General features: G+C 45.3%; 1 protein-coding gene across 1 annotated transcript in view; it reads right to left on the bottom strand.

Annotated features, from left to right (window-relative positions):
• HLCS (holocarboxylase synthetase) overlaps positions 1-15,381 on the bottom strand; it is a 210,290-nt gene that overhangs the window by 17,396 nt on the left and 177,513 nt on the right. The window lies entirely within an intron of this gene.

Below are 15,381 nucleotides of genomic sequence, written 5' to 3'. Positions count from 1 at the left end.
TGAAAAGTTGGAAACAACACGAAAACCTCATAGCATCCTCACATGAACACTATCAACTAGCCATCAGTGATACAGGCAAGAAGCCCACTGGACTCCGACAGCTGATTTAATCAGAAGGCAAAACCCTATACACAGCATGGATCTAATGATGTTTTAAAATATACTTTTTTAAGTTGCTGAGAAATACAGCACAAGGGGCGCCTGGGTGGGTCAGTCGGTGAGGCATCTGCTTTCAGCTCAGGTCTTGATGTCATGATCCCGGGGTCCTAGGATCGAGCGCTCTGCTCAGCAGGGAGCCTGCTTCTCCCTCTCCCCCTGCTTGTGCTCTCACTCTCTTGAAAATAAATAAAATCTTAAAAAAAAAAATACAGCACAGTATTAGCTCTGGTTATTTTAAGGAGTGTAATTATTTGAAAAAAAAAAAAAAAACCAACAACAGAAAAGTACAAAGCAGAAAATAAGTCCCCCTTCTCACTAAAAGTGTATATTCTTCTAAACTTTCTCCTCTTTTAAACAAATACACAGATATATTTTACAAAGTAGGTTTCTGATGACTGGAGCAATTCCTTACTGTGGAGCTATGAAAATGATGCTGTATACGAGGTCTGGTTCCGTACATTCTCATCACACGGACCATAAAGAAAGAACGCTTGGAAATAGCACGTTTGGTCCCACTTATGTAAGCTGTTTCTTCCCGTGTGCATTTCTAGAAGTGCACAGGACACACGGCAGCATCCCCAGAAGATGGACGTGGAACCAGCACATCGCGATTTCAGTTTCTTCTTTACGTTGTCCCCTGTCATCTCTGGGCGGGGGGATTTCAAGCGGCTTTTATTTTCTTCTTTATCCTTTTCTGGGTTTCCTAGTATTTCTACACTCGGGGTGCATTCATTTTATAACCAGGAAAAACGCTATTTTAAAAAAGATGTGTTTAAACTCAGCTTTGCTCTAAGTGGGTCAAGCACACACCCGCCCGCTTCCTGGTTGAACAAGCTCATCTCTTTGGAGAGACCGTAGTTTTGCGATGTGAGGGCAGCCCACCCGCTGGGTTTTTGCCAGGCTCGCTGTATGGACCCCCCTCCCGCCCCCCGAAATGCACACGGTGCACGTTCACTGGTGCCTGCCCCTCACTCTCCCTCCCTGGGGAGCCCGAGCCCCGTGCACTGCAGACAGGCTGAGTCTGCTCACTGTCCCTGCACAGACGGCCTCCGGGCTGGGGAGGCGGCGTGCCCGAGGCTGCCGGCATCCTTGGGCCACGGAGGAGCTGCATCGACTCGTGTTCTTGACGCACAAGCTGTGTGTTTTCTTTGATGTCTTTTCCCCCTGGTAGTTTCAGCTCTGGCATCTCCTTTATTCTTGGCATTCACAAAGACACACTCTCAGACAGCACCCCCCTACCCACCATGCTTTCTGTGAAAAAGAACCCAGTTAAGGGGGTAGGGATGAGGCAGAAGGAGGACCCAGAAAGTCAGACGTTTATAAGTCCCTATTTCTGATTTTTAAAGACTTTACTGGAAGATAAATCCCCGCTATTCATAACCCCACTGACACCTACGTAGTTCAAAAGAAACAGCGCTAGACTTCATTTCAGAAACTTTAAAAAATATATGAGATGGCAAACGCCAACCATCATATTCAGGCAGTACTTTTTTTAAAGTTAAAAAGCTAAAATTTCAAAGATATTTTTGTTTTTAAAAAGTCGGATTCTATCCATGCAATTTTTGTTTGTTTGTTTGTTTTTGTTTTGTTAAAGCTGCCTTCAATGTAAGAATGTGCAGCACTGTCTTTAGGGAAAAAAGCACAGCGGCTTTTGTAACACCGCCACAGGAAACGGAGCGAGGAGCGTGGAGGGCTCTAGGATGCACGGGGATGCCGCGGTGACTTCTGAACGGGCAGGGAGGCGTGTGGGTGCAAAGCTGGGGTTGACAGTCCCAAGGAAGCACGGTGCCACCCAGGGACCTGGAGACGTTGGGCGAGTATCGGGGGGCTCCTGGCAGGAAAGGACAGGTTCCCCAGGAACTTTGCAAACACCCCAGCAGAGCAGAGTCACACAGGGAATCAGATCAAGATTCAAATTCAAATCCCAGTGCTGGCGAAACTGACATCGAGGAAGGGGCTCCCTCTCTCTAAATCTCTCAGGTCATTCGGGAAACGGAACATTTCTTCTGGTTTCCGTAAGAAGGAAACAGAATACAGGCAGGGGGTTGGCACTAGGTGGGTGCTTAAACACAGCCCTTTCTCTTTGTTGCGTGGATCCTAGAACTTCCTGCTGTCAGAAGACCTCCCGTGACTCCTTCCTGGGGTTAAAGAAGACGGTGGTCAGGAAGAGGGGGGAGCAGTGGAATGTGTGCGTGTTTTAGTACTCTCCAAAAATGCTAGAGATAATGGCCTCTCCCCTGTACATCCCCCCATTCTTATCTAGACGTGCACTGACATCTGCGCATGGGCCTACAAAGCATTTAGACTGACACTGGTAACTGGGGTTGGAAAATACTCCCTTTCAGTTCTCGGGTCTCTGAACACCCTCGGTGAAGCTATAAGCTGTTGGTTGAACTAGCCACTTGGCTGAATTTTACTTATTTATTTATAAGGTTTTTTTGTTTTTTTTTTTTAACTTGAAAGAGAGAGAGAGAGAAATCACAAGTAGGGGGTGGCAAAGGGAGAGGGAGAAGCAGGCTCCCTCAAGGCGGGGCTCGATCCCGGGACCAGGGGCTCATGACCTGAGCCGAAGGGAGACACTCCACCGACTGAGCCACCCAGGTGTCCCTAATGGGCTGACTTTTTAAAGACAGCACTTTCGGGTGCCTGGGTGGCTCAGTGGGTTAAGCCTCTGCCTTCAGCTCAGGTCATGATCTCAGGGTCCTGGGATCGAGCCCCGCATCAGGCTCTCTGCTCAGCAGGGAGCCTGCTTCCTCCTCTCTCTCTGTCTGCCTGCTTGTGATCTCTGTCAAATAAATAAATTCTAAAAAAAAAAAAAAAAGACAGCACTTTTAGGTGATTACTTGCCGTTAATTTTGGCTGCTGACGCACAGAGGCACAGAATACGGCAGTTCCGTTAACATATTCTTCCCTTATCTTCTGGCTTTGACATTTAAAGCTTTAACAACCTGTTACCAGTCCACTCTTGGAATACTGTAAATAAATACACTTTACATCCTGTTCGCTGTCCTCTCTTTTGGTGTTCAACTGTAGGCGAAATGGGAATTTGGACGACCCCCCCCCTCCAGGACCCCCCAGAAGCAAAGGCCCCACCCATACCTCTGTTGAGGGAGGCCGGTGGGTCGGACCCTCTGCTGGAGATGCTGTTTAATTCCCGTATCTCGTAGCATGGCAACCACTCCCGGGTTTTCCGCTAATGTTCCCCACCTCCCACATCATGATTGCACCTCCACTACTAAATCATTTCATGGCTCGCAGGGAAGAAGGCCTGTGGATCCAGCATTCAGAAAGGGGCAACCGTCTAGCAGACCAAGCATTTATCGATGCTGGTCAGTATTATTCAATCCAGATGAACACACACCACTATTTCTTACCCCGACACTAGACCTGAGCATCACCTCTTTCTACCTTCGATACAGTTACAGAATTCGCAGGTGGACAGGAGGCTATGTATTTGGAGACCGTCACGGCACCGACAGCTATGTCCGTGACCGTGTCCAACAGCGGTCCTGACCCTAGATCCTCCCCTCCTGGACACCAGCCTTCCCTGTACTACCAAACACAGGAACTCAGACAATGTGCTAAACCCTCCACTAAGAGTTATAGGATCTTCTCAACCCACCACTCAGGCCGATCAGAGTCCATCCCCTGCAGCTGGATGTGGAGGGGCTCCCCACGGAGCGTGTCCACAACCATCACCATGAGTCGTCTACCCCAACAGAGGGCCTTCTGCTGGGAGGCGGGGCTGCCAGCTCAGGAGACAGACGCTGGTGCTTCTTGAGCACGTGGCGAGCCGACATCTGGGAACCGTTTTCCTGCAGGCACTGGGTAGACTTTCAACATATAAGGAATTCCTACAGGACTCTCCCTTGGCACCCAGATTTCCCAAATATTCACTCCTTACCACACAGGTTGTTCCGTCTGTCTGTCCGTCCCTCATTTTTCTTCCCTGAGCTATGTGAGAGTTGCAGCCATCACATCTCTTTATCCCTCTGTATGTCAGTGTGTCTTTCCTAAAAATTTAGGGCTTATTTTATGTAATCAGAGTACAATGATCAAAATCGGGAACTTCATACTGTGATATAACACTATTATCTAATCTGGGGGTCAGCAAACTTATCCTATGAAAAGCCAAGCAGTAAACAGTTTAATCTTTGCGAGCCACTGGGTTTCCGTAGGAACTGTTCAGCCCCACAGTCCAGGCACAGAAAGCAGCCACAGACAACACATTTACATAAGTAAGTGTGGCTGTGTTCAGCAAAACTTTATAGACACAGAAATTTAAATTTCGGGGCACCTGGGTAGCTCCATTGTTAAGTGTCTCCCTTCAGATAAGGTCATGATCCTGGCGACCTGGGATCGAGTCCTGCATCCTGCATCGGGCTCCCTGGTCAGCGGGAAACCTGCTTCTCCCTCTCCCACACCCCCTGCTTGTGTTCCCTCTCTTGCTGTGTATCTGTCAAATAAATAAAATCTTTAAAAAAAAAAAAAGATGTAAATTTCATATACTGTTCATGTGTCAACACCAACATAGTATTTTTTAAAAAAATTAATAGACTTAATTTTTAAAAAATGTTAAAGATTTTATTTATTTATTTGAGAGTGGGAGAGCGAGAAGCAGGCTTCCTACCACTGAGCAGGGAGCCCGATGCTGGGGTCGATCTCTGAACCCTGGGATCATGATCTGAGCCGAAGGCAGATGCTTAACAACGGAGCCACCCAGGTACCCTGTAACAGACTTTATTTTCTGAGCAGCTGTAGGCTTACAGAATGTAGAGAGTCCCCAGAGACACCTTCGCCCTCCCCCGTCCCTGCCCCTGCTTCTTTATTATTTACACATCATCTTAGTGCAATGTGTTTGTTACAACTGACGAACCAATACTGATACATTATGATTGATGAAAGGCCACCTGTTAGGTTTTTTTTTTAAGATTTTATTTATTTACTTGACAGAAATCACAAGTAGGCAGAGAGGCAGGCAGAGAGAGAGGGGGAAGCAGGCTCCCCGCTGAGCAGAGAGCCCTATGCAGGGCTCGATCCCAGGACCCCGAGATCATGACCCGAGCCGAAGGCAGAGGCTTAACCCACTGAGCCACCCAGGCGCCCCAGGGCCATGGTTTAATATTAGGGTTCACTCTTTGTACGGCACAACCTCACAGATTTGGACAAATGTATACCCCCTACATGGAACAGTTCCTGGCACCCCAACTATTCATCCTCCCCTTTCCTCCTCCCAACCCCTGACAGCTTCATCGTCTCTGCAGTTCTGTCTTTCCCAGAATGTCATAGAGATTTTATTCTTTACATTTTGTTCCCAATCATTTAAAAATGTAAAAACCACTCTGAGCTCGTAAGTGGTACAAAGACGGGCAGCCGGCCAGATTTGGCCCGAGGACCACAGTCTGCCAAGTCCTGATCTCATCTACAGAATGTATTTAAATTTCACCCACTGCCCGAACAATGCCCTGGATGGTAAAGCACAACCTTCCTTCTGGTTTGGGATCGAACCCAGATCACTTGGTGAGGTTAGCTGTCACCTCCCTTGACCGGCTTCCATTCTTTAGTCTTTGTCTTTCATGATCGAGATCTTTTTGGAAGAGTGTTAGACATTACGGGTATTTTGGGGTTTTTTGTTTTATTTTGTTTTAAGATTTTATACATTTATTTGACAGACAAAGATCACAAGTAGGCAGAGAGGCAGGCAGAGAGGCAGGCAGAGAGAGAGAGGAGGAAGCAGGCTCCCTGCTGAGCAGAGAGCCCGATGTGGGCTTGATCCCAGGACCCCAGGATCATGACCTGAGCCGAAGGCAGAGGCTTTAACCCACTGAGCCACCCAGGCGCCCCATGGGTATTTTGTAAAATGCCTCTTGATTTAGATGATCTGGAATCTCCTCCTGATGGGACTCAGGCCAGCATCTTGGGCAAGAATAAAGCTCTTAGCAAGGCTGCATCCTTCCTGGTGCATCATGTCGGGAGGCCCGCACAGATGCTGGGTCCCGTGCTGGTGAGTTAATCCTGATCCACTCGGTTAAGATAGTATGTGCCAGGGGCACCTGGGTGGCTCGGTGGGTTGGAGCCTCTGCCTTCAGCTCGGGTCACGGTCCCAGGGTCCTGGGATCGAGTCCCGCATCGGGCTCTCTGCTCAGCGGGGAGCCTGCTTCTCCCTCTCTCTCTGCCTGCCTCTCTGCCTACTTGTGATCCCTGTCAAATAAATAAATAAAATCTTAAAAAAAAAAAAAAGATAGTATGTGCCAGGTTTTCCACTGCAAAGTTACTGTTTTCCCATCGTAATTAACAAGTACTAGTGAAGAGATCAATATCATGTTTCTCATAACATGCAACCTACTAGTTTTAGTATCCAGGGACCAATCTTGCTTGAATAGATTTATTGCACGATTGCCAAACAATGATTTGGTTTCATTAGTTCTTCTGTGTTTCCTGGGCGGGATGCTACTATAAGGAAGACCCCGTTTCTCCCTCACTTATTTATCTATTTATTTATGTCAGAATGGATTTATGGATTCATATTTGATTTAACAGATTACATGTTTCCCTGTCATTATTTATTTTGAGGCTCAAAACTGCCCCAGATCTGGCAGGTGGAAGCTCCTCCTGGGTCCTGTTGACATGTCCCTGTCATCTTTCAGTGGTTCTTTACTTTCTGGCATAAGAAGAGGTTTCTGACTCACTTTCAAAATTCTCCGTCCTGGCCTTGGAATCAGCCTTTTCTCCACAGAGCTCTGGTTCCTTTCAGCAAAAAATGACATTTATGTATTTATGTATTTATTTATTTGAGAGATAGGGGCGGGGAAAGCAAGAGGGAGAGAGAGAATCTCAAGCAGACTTCACACTGAGCAGAGAGCCCAAGTGGGGCTCCATCCCACAACCCTGAGATCATGACCTGAGCTGAAATCAGGAGTCAGAGGCTTAAACTGACTGAGCCACCCAGGCACCCCACAAAATGACATTTATAAAAGAGATCTGGATACCAGGAAATAGCAAAAAAGTGTTTCCTTCCTTACTTCCTTTTTCCCTTCCTTCCTCCCTCTGACCTCACCTCCCATCCCATCCCATCCATCCATCCATCCACCTTAAAAACCACTGAAGTCCACTGAAAACTCCAATTCCAATTCAACACCACATGGTCCATTCTATTCTCCCTCTATGTTTGTAACTTCCTTCTCCAATAATGAGAAATCTGGCTCCCATTATCTCAGATATTTTTACTTATTTGCTCAACACTGTAATACACAGAAAGTGGCTTCAGAACTGCGGACCCCATGCTACTGTGAAAAACAAACTCAGTTACCAGCCTTCAATATTCATCTGCAGTTCTTTTTTGTCTCTAGCCTGAGGGTACACAGTCAAACTCTGTGTTTACAAATTCCTTGGGCTCCCTCTTCATGTCTTTCACTTAGTGTGGTTATGTTATTCATCTAAAATAAGGTCAGGCTTAATTGTACTTCTGTGTCCCATTATAGGGTCGCTCCTCCCATCCTTGTTTCTTTCCTATTGTAATTTCTTGTTTCTTTCTTATTCTTGGTTCTGAGAATCAGAACTATACAGAAAAGCCTACTGAGAAGTGTCACGCTCCCTGATTCAGCTCGTCTACCCCCAATTCCCCCTCCAACTCCTTTCTGTAAATAACAATTCAACTGATGTCATTCGTTTCTGACTTTACTCCACCCCGTGTTTCCTTCTGCACAAATGAATGAATACCTGCACATTACTCCCTTTTCTCCCTTGCAGAAAGTTACCATGTTGCAGATACTCCTTGTCTTTTGTGGTTCCCACCACCCCCCCTGCCAATCACTATGACCTGGAAACATTCTGTGAGTTCTTAGAGCTCTTCCCCATTCTCTTCCAAGGCTGAGGAGTGTCCCCCTGTGTGCACACAGCACGGCTTATTCAACAACCGTCTTACAGATTGGCATTTAGGTCATCTCCAAGAGACAGCAGAGTGAATACCTTCGTTCTCACATATTTTTGTGTTGTTGAAGTGAATCTTCGGGTAAATTCCTAGGACTGGGATGCGGGGTCAGAAGGTGAATGTGTTTGTAGCTTTGTGAGATGCTGCGGGAGTCCCTGCATTACTAATGAACCGGCCACATGGATGGCACACCTGTGCCCCCACCACCTCACCAGTACAGCATGACATCACACCTTTTCCATTTTAGCCGTGTGAGCTGGTGTTCATCGTAGTTGTAATTTGCATTTCTCTTACCTGTGAGCTTTTCCTATGTGTAAGAGCCATTTATATATACAGTATGTGTGAATTACCTGTTCATGTCTTTCGCCTATTTTTAAAAGGGCATTATCTATCAGGGAATGGTATTGCTTTATCTGTGGCGGCTTGCCAATATTTTCTCCCAGGTTATTGTCTTCTGATTTTGTTTATGGTGGTGTTTTTTTTGTTTTGTTTTTTTTTTGTTTTGTTTTTACCATGCAAAAATGTTTTATTTTTTTCTTATATTTATGTAACTGATTGTATCAATCTTTTACTGCCTCTTGTTTTTGTGTTTCTTCAGAGCCTATACCCAAGTTCCATAGGAACTCATCCACTTGTTTCTGATATTTATAGGATTTCACTTTAAGTTTAAATCCCTGATTGATTTGGGGTTTATTTTTATGTATGGTGAAAGGGATGGGTCTGATTTTATCCTTTTGCCCCCCGAATATCTGTCAAATTGTCCAGGATCATTTGTTTAAAAGTCTACCTTTAACCTACAAATATGAGATATCACCGTTATCGAATACTACATTTCTCTGTGCACTTGGGTCCATTTCTAGACTTTATATTTCATTCTGCTGGTCTTTCCATTTATTTATATTTTTTTTACTTTTTTTTTTTAAAAGACCCCATTTATTTAATTGAGAGAGAGAGAGAGCATGAGAAGAGGGAGGGTCAGAGGGAGAAGAGACTCCCTGCCAAGCAGAGAGCCCGATGTAGTACTTGATCCCAGGACTCCAGAATCATGACCTGAGCCGATGGCAGTCGCCCAACCAACTGAGCCACCCAGGCGCTCCTGGTCTTTCCATTTATTCACATGCCAATATCATGCTGTTTTAATTATAGAAGCTTTATAATGTGTTTTAAGATCCAGCAAGGCTAGTAACACCTCATGGCTTTTCATTTTCATTGTTTTCCTGACTTATTGCATATTTACTTTTCTTAACAAACGTGAGCATCTATTTGTCTAGCTTATTGATTTAAAAAATGGTATTTTTTGCATAAGTGCATTAAAGGTATAAATTAACTTAGGGAAAGGGGTGCCTGGGTGGCTCAGTCAGTTGAGCATCTGCCTTCGGCTTAAGTCATGATCCCAGGGTCCTGGGATCGAGCCCCACATCAGGCTCCCTGCTCAGTTGCAGGGAGTCTGCTTCTCCCTCTCCCACTCCCCCTACTTATGTTCCCTCTCTCGCTGTGTCTCTGTCAAATAAATAAATGAAATCTTTTTAAAAATTAACTTAGGGAGGACTGATATTTTGGTGATTTCGAACTGTCCTATCTACCAGTAGGCAACATCTTACATTTTTTCCAGGTTACTTTTGTGGATTTGAGACATGTTTCAAAATCATCTCACGTAAATTTTACACATTTTTTTGGTTAAGTTCATTCATTAGGTATTTTATCTTACCTCTTGCTCTTGTGATTGCATACCATAATATATCTTGTTGGTTACTGTTTATATATACAAAGACTATAGCTTCCCACACATTAATTTTATATCTTGCTCTCTCATTGAATTCTTTTATTGTTCGAGTTAGAGAACCAATGATTCTCTAAGGTGTTCCAGACATACTATTGTAACATCTGCAGATAGAGATAGCTGTTCTTCCTTTTCAATTATGCCTCTATTTGGATTGGCCAATACCTTAAGCACAATGTTAAGCAGAAGTAGAGATAGTGACTATCCTCCTTTCCTTGTTTCTGTCCTTAGTGGAACCCTTAGTTTTTAGGGTTCCTCCACTAAGACACTATCTTTAGTATTATGCAATCACATTAAGAAAACACCCATTAATTCTTATTTTGGGAATGTATTTATCAAGACAGGATGTTGAATTTTATGAAATGCTTTTTCAGCGTCTATGGAGACAACCGTATGTTTTTCCTCCTCCACTCTATTAACATATTAAAGAACTAATATATCTATAAATATATTAATTCATTTTTTCTAATATCAAACCAACCTTGCACTCCTGGAAAAAAATATTTGATCACAGTATGTTATTTTTTTAATGTGGTGCTGGATTCTGTTTCTTAATATTTTTTACTTCCATATCAAGGCTCAGAAGTGATATTGGTCTGTAATTTTTTTGTGTTGTCTTTAACAGATTTAACACATTATCTACTCCCTTAGAGAGGATCTGAGTTTTTTTATTCATTTGCTTTGTGGCCATGCTCTCTCTACTGAAGTCTTGCCTATCAGCAAGAACTAAAACGTTTTGGCTAATGATCCTACCGGACAATTCCTAGAGAAGTCTTTTCTATTTCCTCTTGAAATGGCTTTCGTACTCCTGGTCTGCCTCAAATCTCTTTGCGTCTGCAATTCTGTATCATTCACAACATGTGGGGATCAACCAGTGAGTCCCATTACCACGGACTAAGTTAAGGAATTTATGCCCATGAATCTGAACTGAGGCTTCCCCCTCACCCGCCGACTGTCAGGCTAGACACGCACTGGACTTTCTCAGGAAGGTATGCGCCAGGTCTGGTAGAGATCAGCCAGAATGATCGGGTCTCCTGACATTTCACAGAGCATTCCTCACATTTAACAAGACACAGGTCACAAGGGAAACCATTTGAAGAGCCTCAATCATCTCCATTAAAACTTTAGAAAAAACCTGAGAACATACTTAGATGTTTTGTGCTGCATTTTTCACTCAGTTTTAACAGAGGACTCAGTCTTTATTGGAAACCACCGAGCTCAACCAAGGTGGGATCCTGACCATAGAGTCAAGGTCATAGAATCAAAGGTGCCTCTAGGGTTAGGTCCTCTAACAAAGACGCACGTCAGAACCTGCTGTGGAGTTTTAAGGAAACAAAAACAAAAACAAAACACATAGATGTTAAGGCCTCATCTAGACCCATCGAATCCCAATCTCCAGAGAGACTGGCTATGCCCCAAGTAATCAGGATGCAGGTGGTCCAAAGGCTGGTGTCCTGAAACCATTGCACCAAAAGCTATTTCTCAATGATTTTTTAAAAAAATTATACTTCTTGAAAAATCCCCAGAGCTACAACATTAAAGAGTGCCCTTCTCCTCTGGCCATCACAGCTCCCGAAATAAAGTATTGCATTCTTTTTCTATCCTTCAAGATAACACAGAAACATGCCCACAAATGAGGAGATTTTATTTTCTAGAGCTAAGGTGGTGATTGGTAGTTAAGGACAAGGGGAACGAGGGAAAGGCATGAGGGACTGGCAATCAGACAGAAAGTGTACACCAGTGAGTGCCACTGTATACGACGAGACTGTGACTTGGAAATGTCTGAGTTCCTTGTTAGTGTTCTGTTCCCCTAGACTGACTTCATTCACAGACACCAGAGGTCAAGCCTGAGTAGTTTTCAGCCCCACGAAGCATGTTAAGGGACAGGACAGTCTCAGTCTCTCCTTCTCCCTCTCTGTCTCTCTCTCTCACACACACACACGGCACTTGCACTCGTGATCACTACCTCATTATGACAGGCTTCCAACAGTAAGGACACCAGCCAACACAGCACCGTCTTCCCCTCACTATAAAAATTTCTCCAAGGCCCGGGCACTTGGGTGGCTCAGTTGATTAAACACCTGACTCTTGATTCCAGCTCAGGTCTTGATCTCAGGGTTATGGGATCGAGCCTCGCATCAGGCTCTGTGCTCAGTGGGGGGAGTCTGTTTGATATTCTCTTTCCGTTTTCCCCTGCCCCTGCCCCACCACTCACAATTTCGCTCTCTCTAAAATAAATAAATCTTTAAAAAAAAAAGGAATTTCTTCAAGGTCTCGTGAGCTAATTAATTAATGAGCCATGTATCTTCAATCACAGGTAAAGAGTAAATCTTTAGGTCCTCAGAAAGTATAGTAAGGTTACTGCATAATCCAACGGTATCATTTACTGAGCACCCAACCATGTGATTTTTTTCGCTTCAACAATCCAGTGGCTCTCGTGATGGTCATTGCCACGTGGTCTCATTTTACTCATGAGGAAGTGGAGGCTGCAGAGGTTAATGGCCTGGTGAGGTCCCAGAACAGTTAACCAGCTTTGCCTGGATCAGAGGCCCACTCTGTGAGTCACTACCAAAAAAAAAAAAACAAAAAACAAAAAACCACACACACACACACACACACACAAAACCTCTCTTTTTACCAAAACAAAATTTGAAGGTAGAAATGCTACCAGCCTCTTAAAATGCATTTTCGAGTTGTAGAAGTCTGGTGGTCTGGGGGGTTATATGCTTTCCTGGAACGTTATGAAAATGTACACCCAACATGGAAAATCAGAATGGGGTTCCCGCATTTTTTTAAAGAATTAAAATAGAGTCATCTTAAATTAAAAAAAAAAAAAAAATGAAATACCATCACACTTGCCCCAAAGTCCATTTGCTCAACGCTTGCCTGCCTGAGTGGGAGCTTTCCCTACTCTGTGTGCATTCTTGTTTCAAAAATGCCAATCTTTCTTCACCAAATTTACATCAAAACTCGCATCGTTTCTCTACCTACAGAGCCAAGGGGCTGCTGAAAGAGCCAGGCACACAAAGCAACGGGAAGGTAATGAATTTCTTCCTCTAGAAAGGGGGGCTCCACCCCACCACTCAGGCCCTCAGGGGGGCCCCTCTTTCCACCCCAATACCACTGCCGCTTGGAGGATAATTAGGAGCACGAATTTCCTGCCCTGCCAGCTGGCCTCCAAACCATTGCTTCTTTCACCACCTTGCTGCCCCCTATATCACCTTTCCCCTCTCCCTCTCGTGGCTCAGGCCTCTCTCCAGGGCCCTCCTCGCACCCCACCCGGCCGGAGATCAAGCAGCATGTCAGAGCTCGTTCACCAGGAAGCTTAGCACCAGCTTAACTCTCCATTCACTGGGACAAGGGGCCCCTTTCTTTAATGCACGGCTTTGCTCGGAGAGACGCTGAGTTTACGGCCCCCGTGAACTAAACCTGGTTCAGCATCCAATTCTAGAACAGGGTTTCGTGCAAATGGTTATTTTCCGACCCACCCCGCTCCCCGGCTACATTTTCGACCCAACCCTGCTGGCCCCCTTGAGGCCACCTAATATCCTGCTCCCTTGCTGAATTCTTCTATTGTTTCAGCGAATGTTAGCATTAATTCTCCATTTCCCAGCTCTACTATCGCATCAACCACAAAAAGAGCGAGTTTGTCTTCTTTTCTGATTTGAATGCCCATAGTTGATGTCTGTCGTCTAGTGAACGTGGCTGATATCCCTAGGATGATATCCAGCACCAGGGGAGACAGTGGGCTTCTGGCCTTGTTCCTGGTCTTTGTGGAAATACACTGAGGGCGTCTCCATCAAATGGGACGCCAGCTCTAGGATCCAGGGGATCTCACTCACTTTCTTCCAACACCGGGTCTCAGCCTCTCCTCTCACAGATCCCCCCAGGGGCTCTGGGAAACACTGTTTCAGGCCCAGGAGTGGCAAAGGATCCCCTGAATGGCTGGTCTCTGGAGACACCCTCAACCCAGGTGGGCTCCGGCCTCCTACCCTTACCTCCGCAAGGTTTCCCTGCATCTCAGCTGGAGAACGTCTGTGTCCCTGACAGCTGTGGGGAGGGACCATATAGGATGTTACAGGACGGGCAGTATCCTTGCCCTGATTCCAACAGGATACTTGTGCACGGAGAGGAGGAGGAGCAGATGGAAAGTCAGTTTTCCTGGGAATTTTCTCTCCTGATAACCACCTTCATCCTGCCTTTTGCTGCCCCTTTAAAGAGAAAAGGGTTTCCCGCGTGTTAATTGTTGAGCGTTTTTACTGCCCTTTTATTTTGCTTGACATTTGATAATCAATCTTCTGTATATGTTTATATACGCTTTTCTATTTAAACTTTTTTTTTTAAATCTAAAAAACATAGTACCATACCGCCAAAGGTGTCAGGAAACGCGCTCAAATAAGGACGGGCTCCAAAGACCGCCCTGCCAACGAAATGCCAGTAAAACCTGAAACCCGGTTCAGACACACTGGGAAGGTTCCAACATTTAAGACTTAAAGAACTTCTTTATTCCAGTAAATCAGCTTCCCTGTGAATACCATCAAAATCCTATGCTTTAATGGGTGAGGGACTATCAGAGGAAGGGGTGGAGAAGGAAAGGATTTGGACAAGTACGAAATTTAATTTAAAAACTATTATGAGAAGTTTAATTTCCCCCTCCCCCAACCAAATACATAAATCTTTCCCATGCATTTTCTTTGTTCCATTTTTCTTAAAAAAATAAAAAAAAAAACTTTTTAAAAGCATCCTGAACCATTAGAAGCCATGATCAGGGTAAGTCAGTGGAATGGAGTTTTTAATCACAAATATTTATTTGCTGGATTCCTAATCATTAAAACGCCACGTCAGATAGACAGGGGAATGCAAAGGAATTTTACGCGAAGTTGCATTTCTTGCTGAATGTATCATCAAAACGGGGAGCAAAGACCTCAGCAGGAAGGGTAATCGGCCACACGAGGCCGTGTGGGCCACCTACAAGGCAGGGACAACTCGAGGTGCCAGAGTTGTGGGGGAGACGGCTCACTTCGTGTTGGGAGCAGGTCAAGGAATGGCCAACCCAGACGGCATTTAAAGGGGCGAACCTGGGTAGGAGATAAGCTTGCCTCTGTCTTTCGTAACTTCCCCTACATACAGCACTGCCCTCGGCCGTGCCCCAAGGCTGAACTTATCAAGGCCAAGAAGTCCGGAACAAACCCCAAGAAAATGGGACTTGTCAGTTCAGCTGGGAGTGTCTGTGTGCATACAGACACGTGTGTGTGTGTCTGGGTACACGCTGGTGTGCCTTTGTGCCCTCCACTCCAGGTCCTGGGATAAGTCAGCTTGGGATGCTCTTCCAAGAACGCCCCCCCCAACCCCCTTAGCCCCCTCAACACCCACCCCATTACCTCCCCACCCCCCCGTCCATGAGGGATGAAGCGCCACTTTGATTTCAATGCAGAAACTGTAATGATGTCCCCATCTTTTGGGGGAGGGCTGGGCCACTGACTCCAGCACCGCCACCAGCAGGGGTCACAAA

The sequence above is a fragment of the Martes martes genome (genome assembly GCF_963455335.1).
Source record: "Martes martes genome assembly, chromosome: 1".
NCBI classification, from domain to species: domain Eukaryota; kingdom Metazoa; phylum Chordata; class Mammalia; order Carnivora; family Mustelidae; genus Martes; species Martes martes.
The sequence above is the reverse complement of the archived record's forward strand: the minus strand, read 5'-3'. Positions and strand labels throughout refer to the sequence as shown.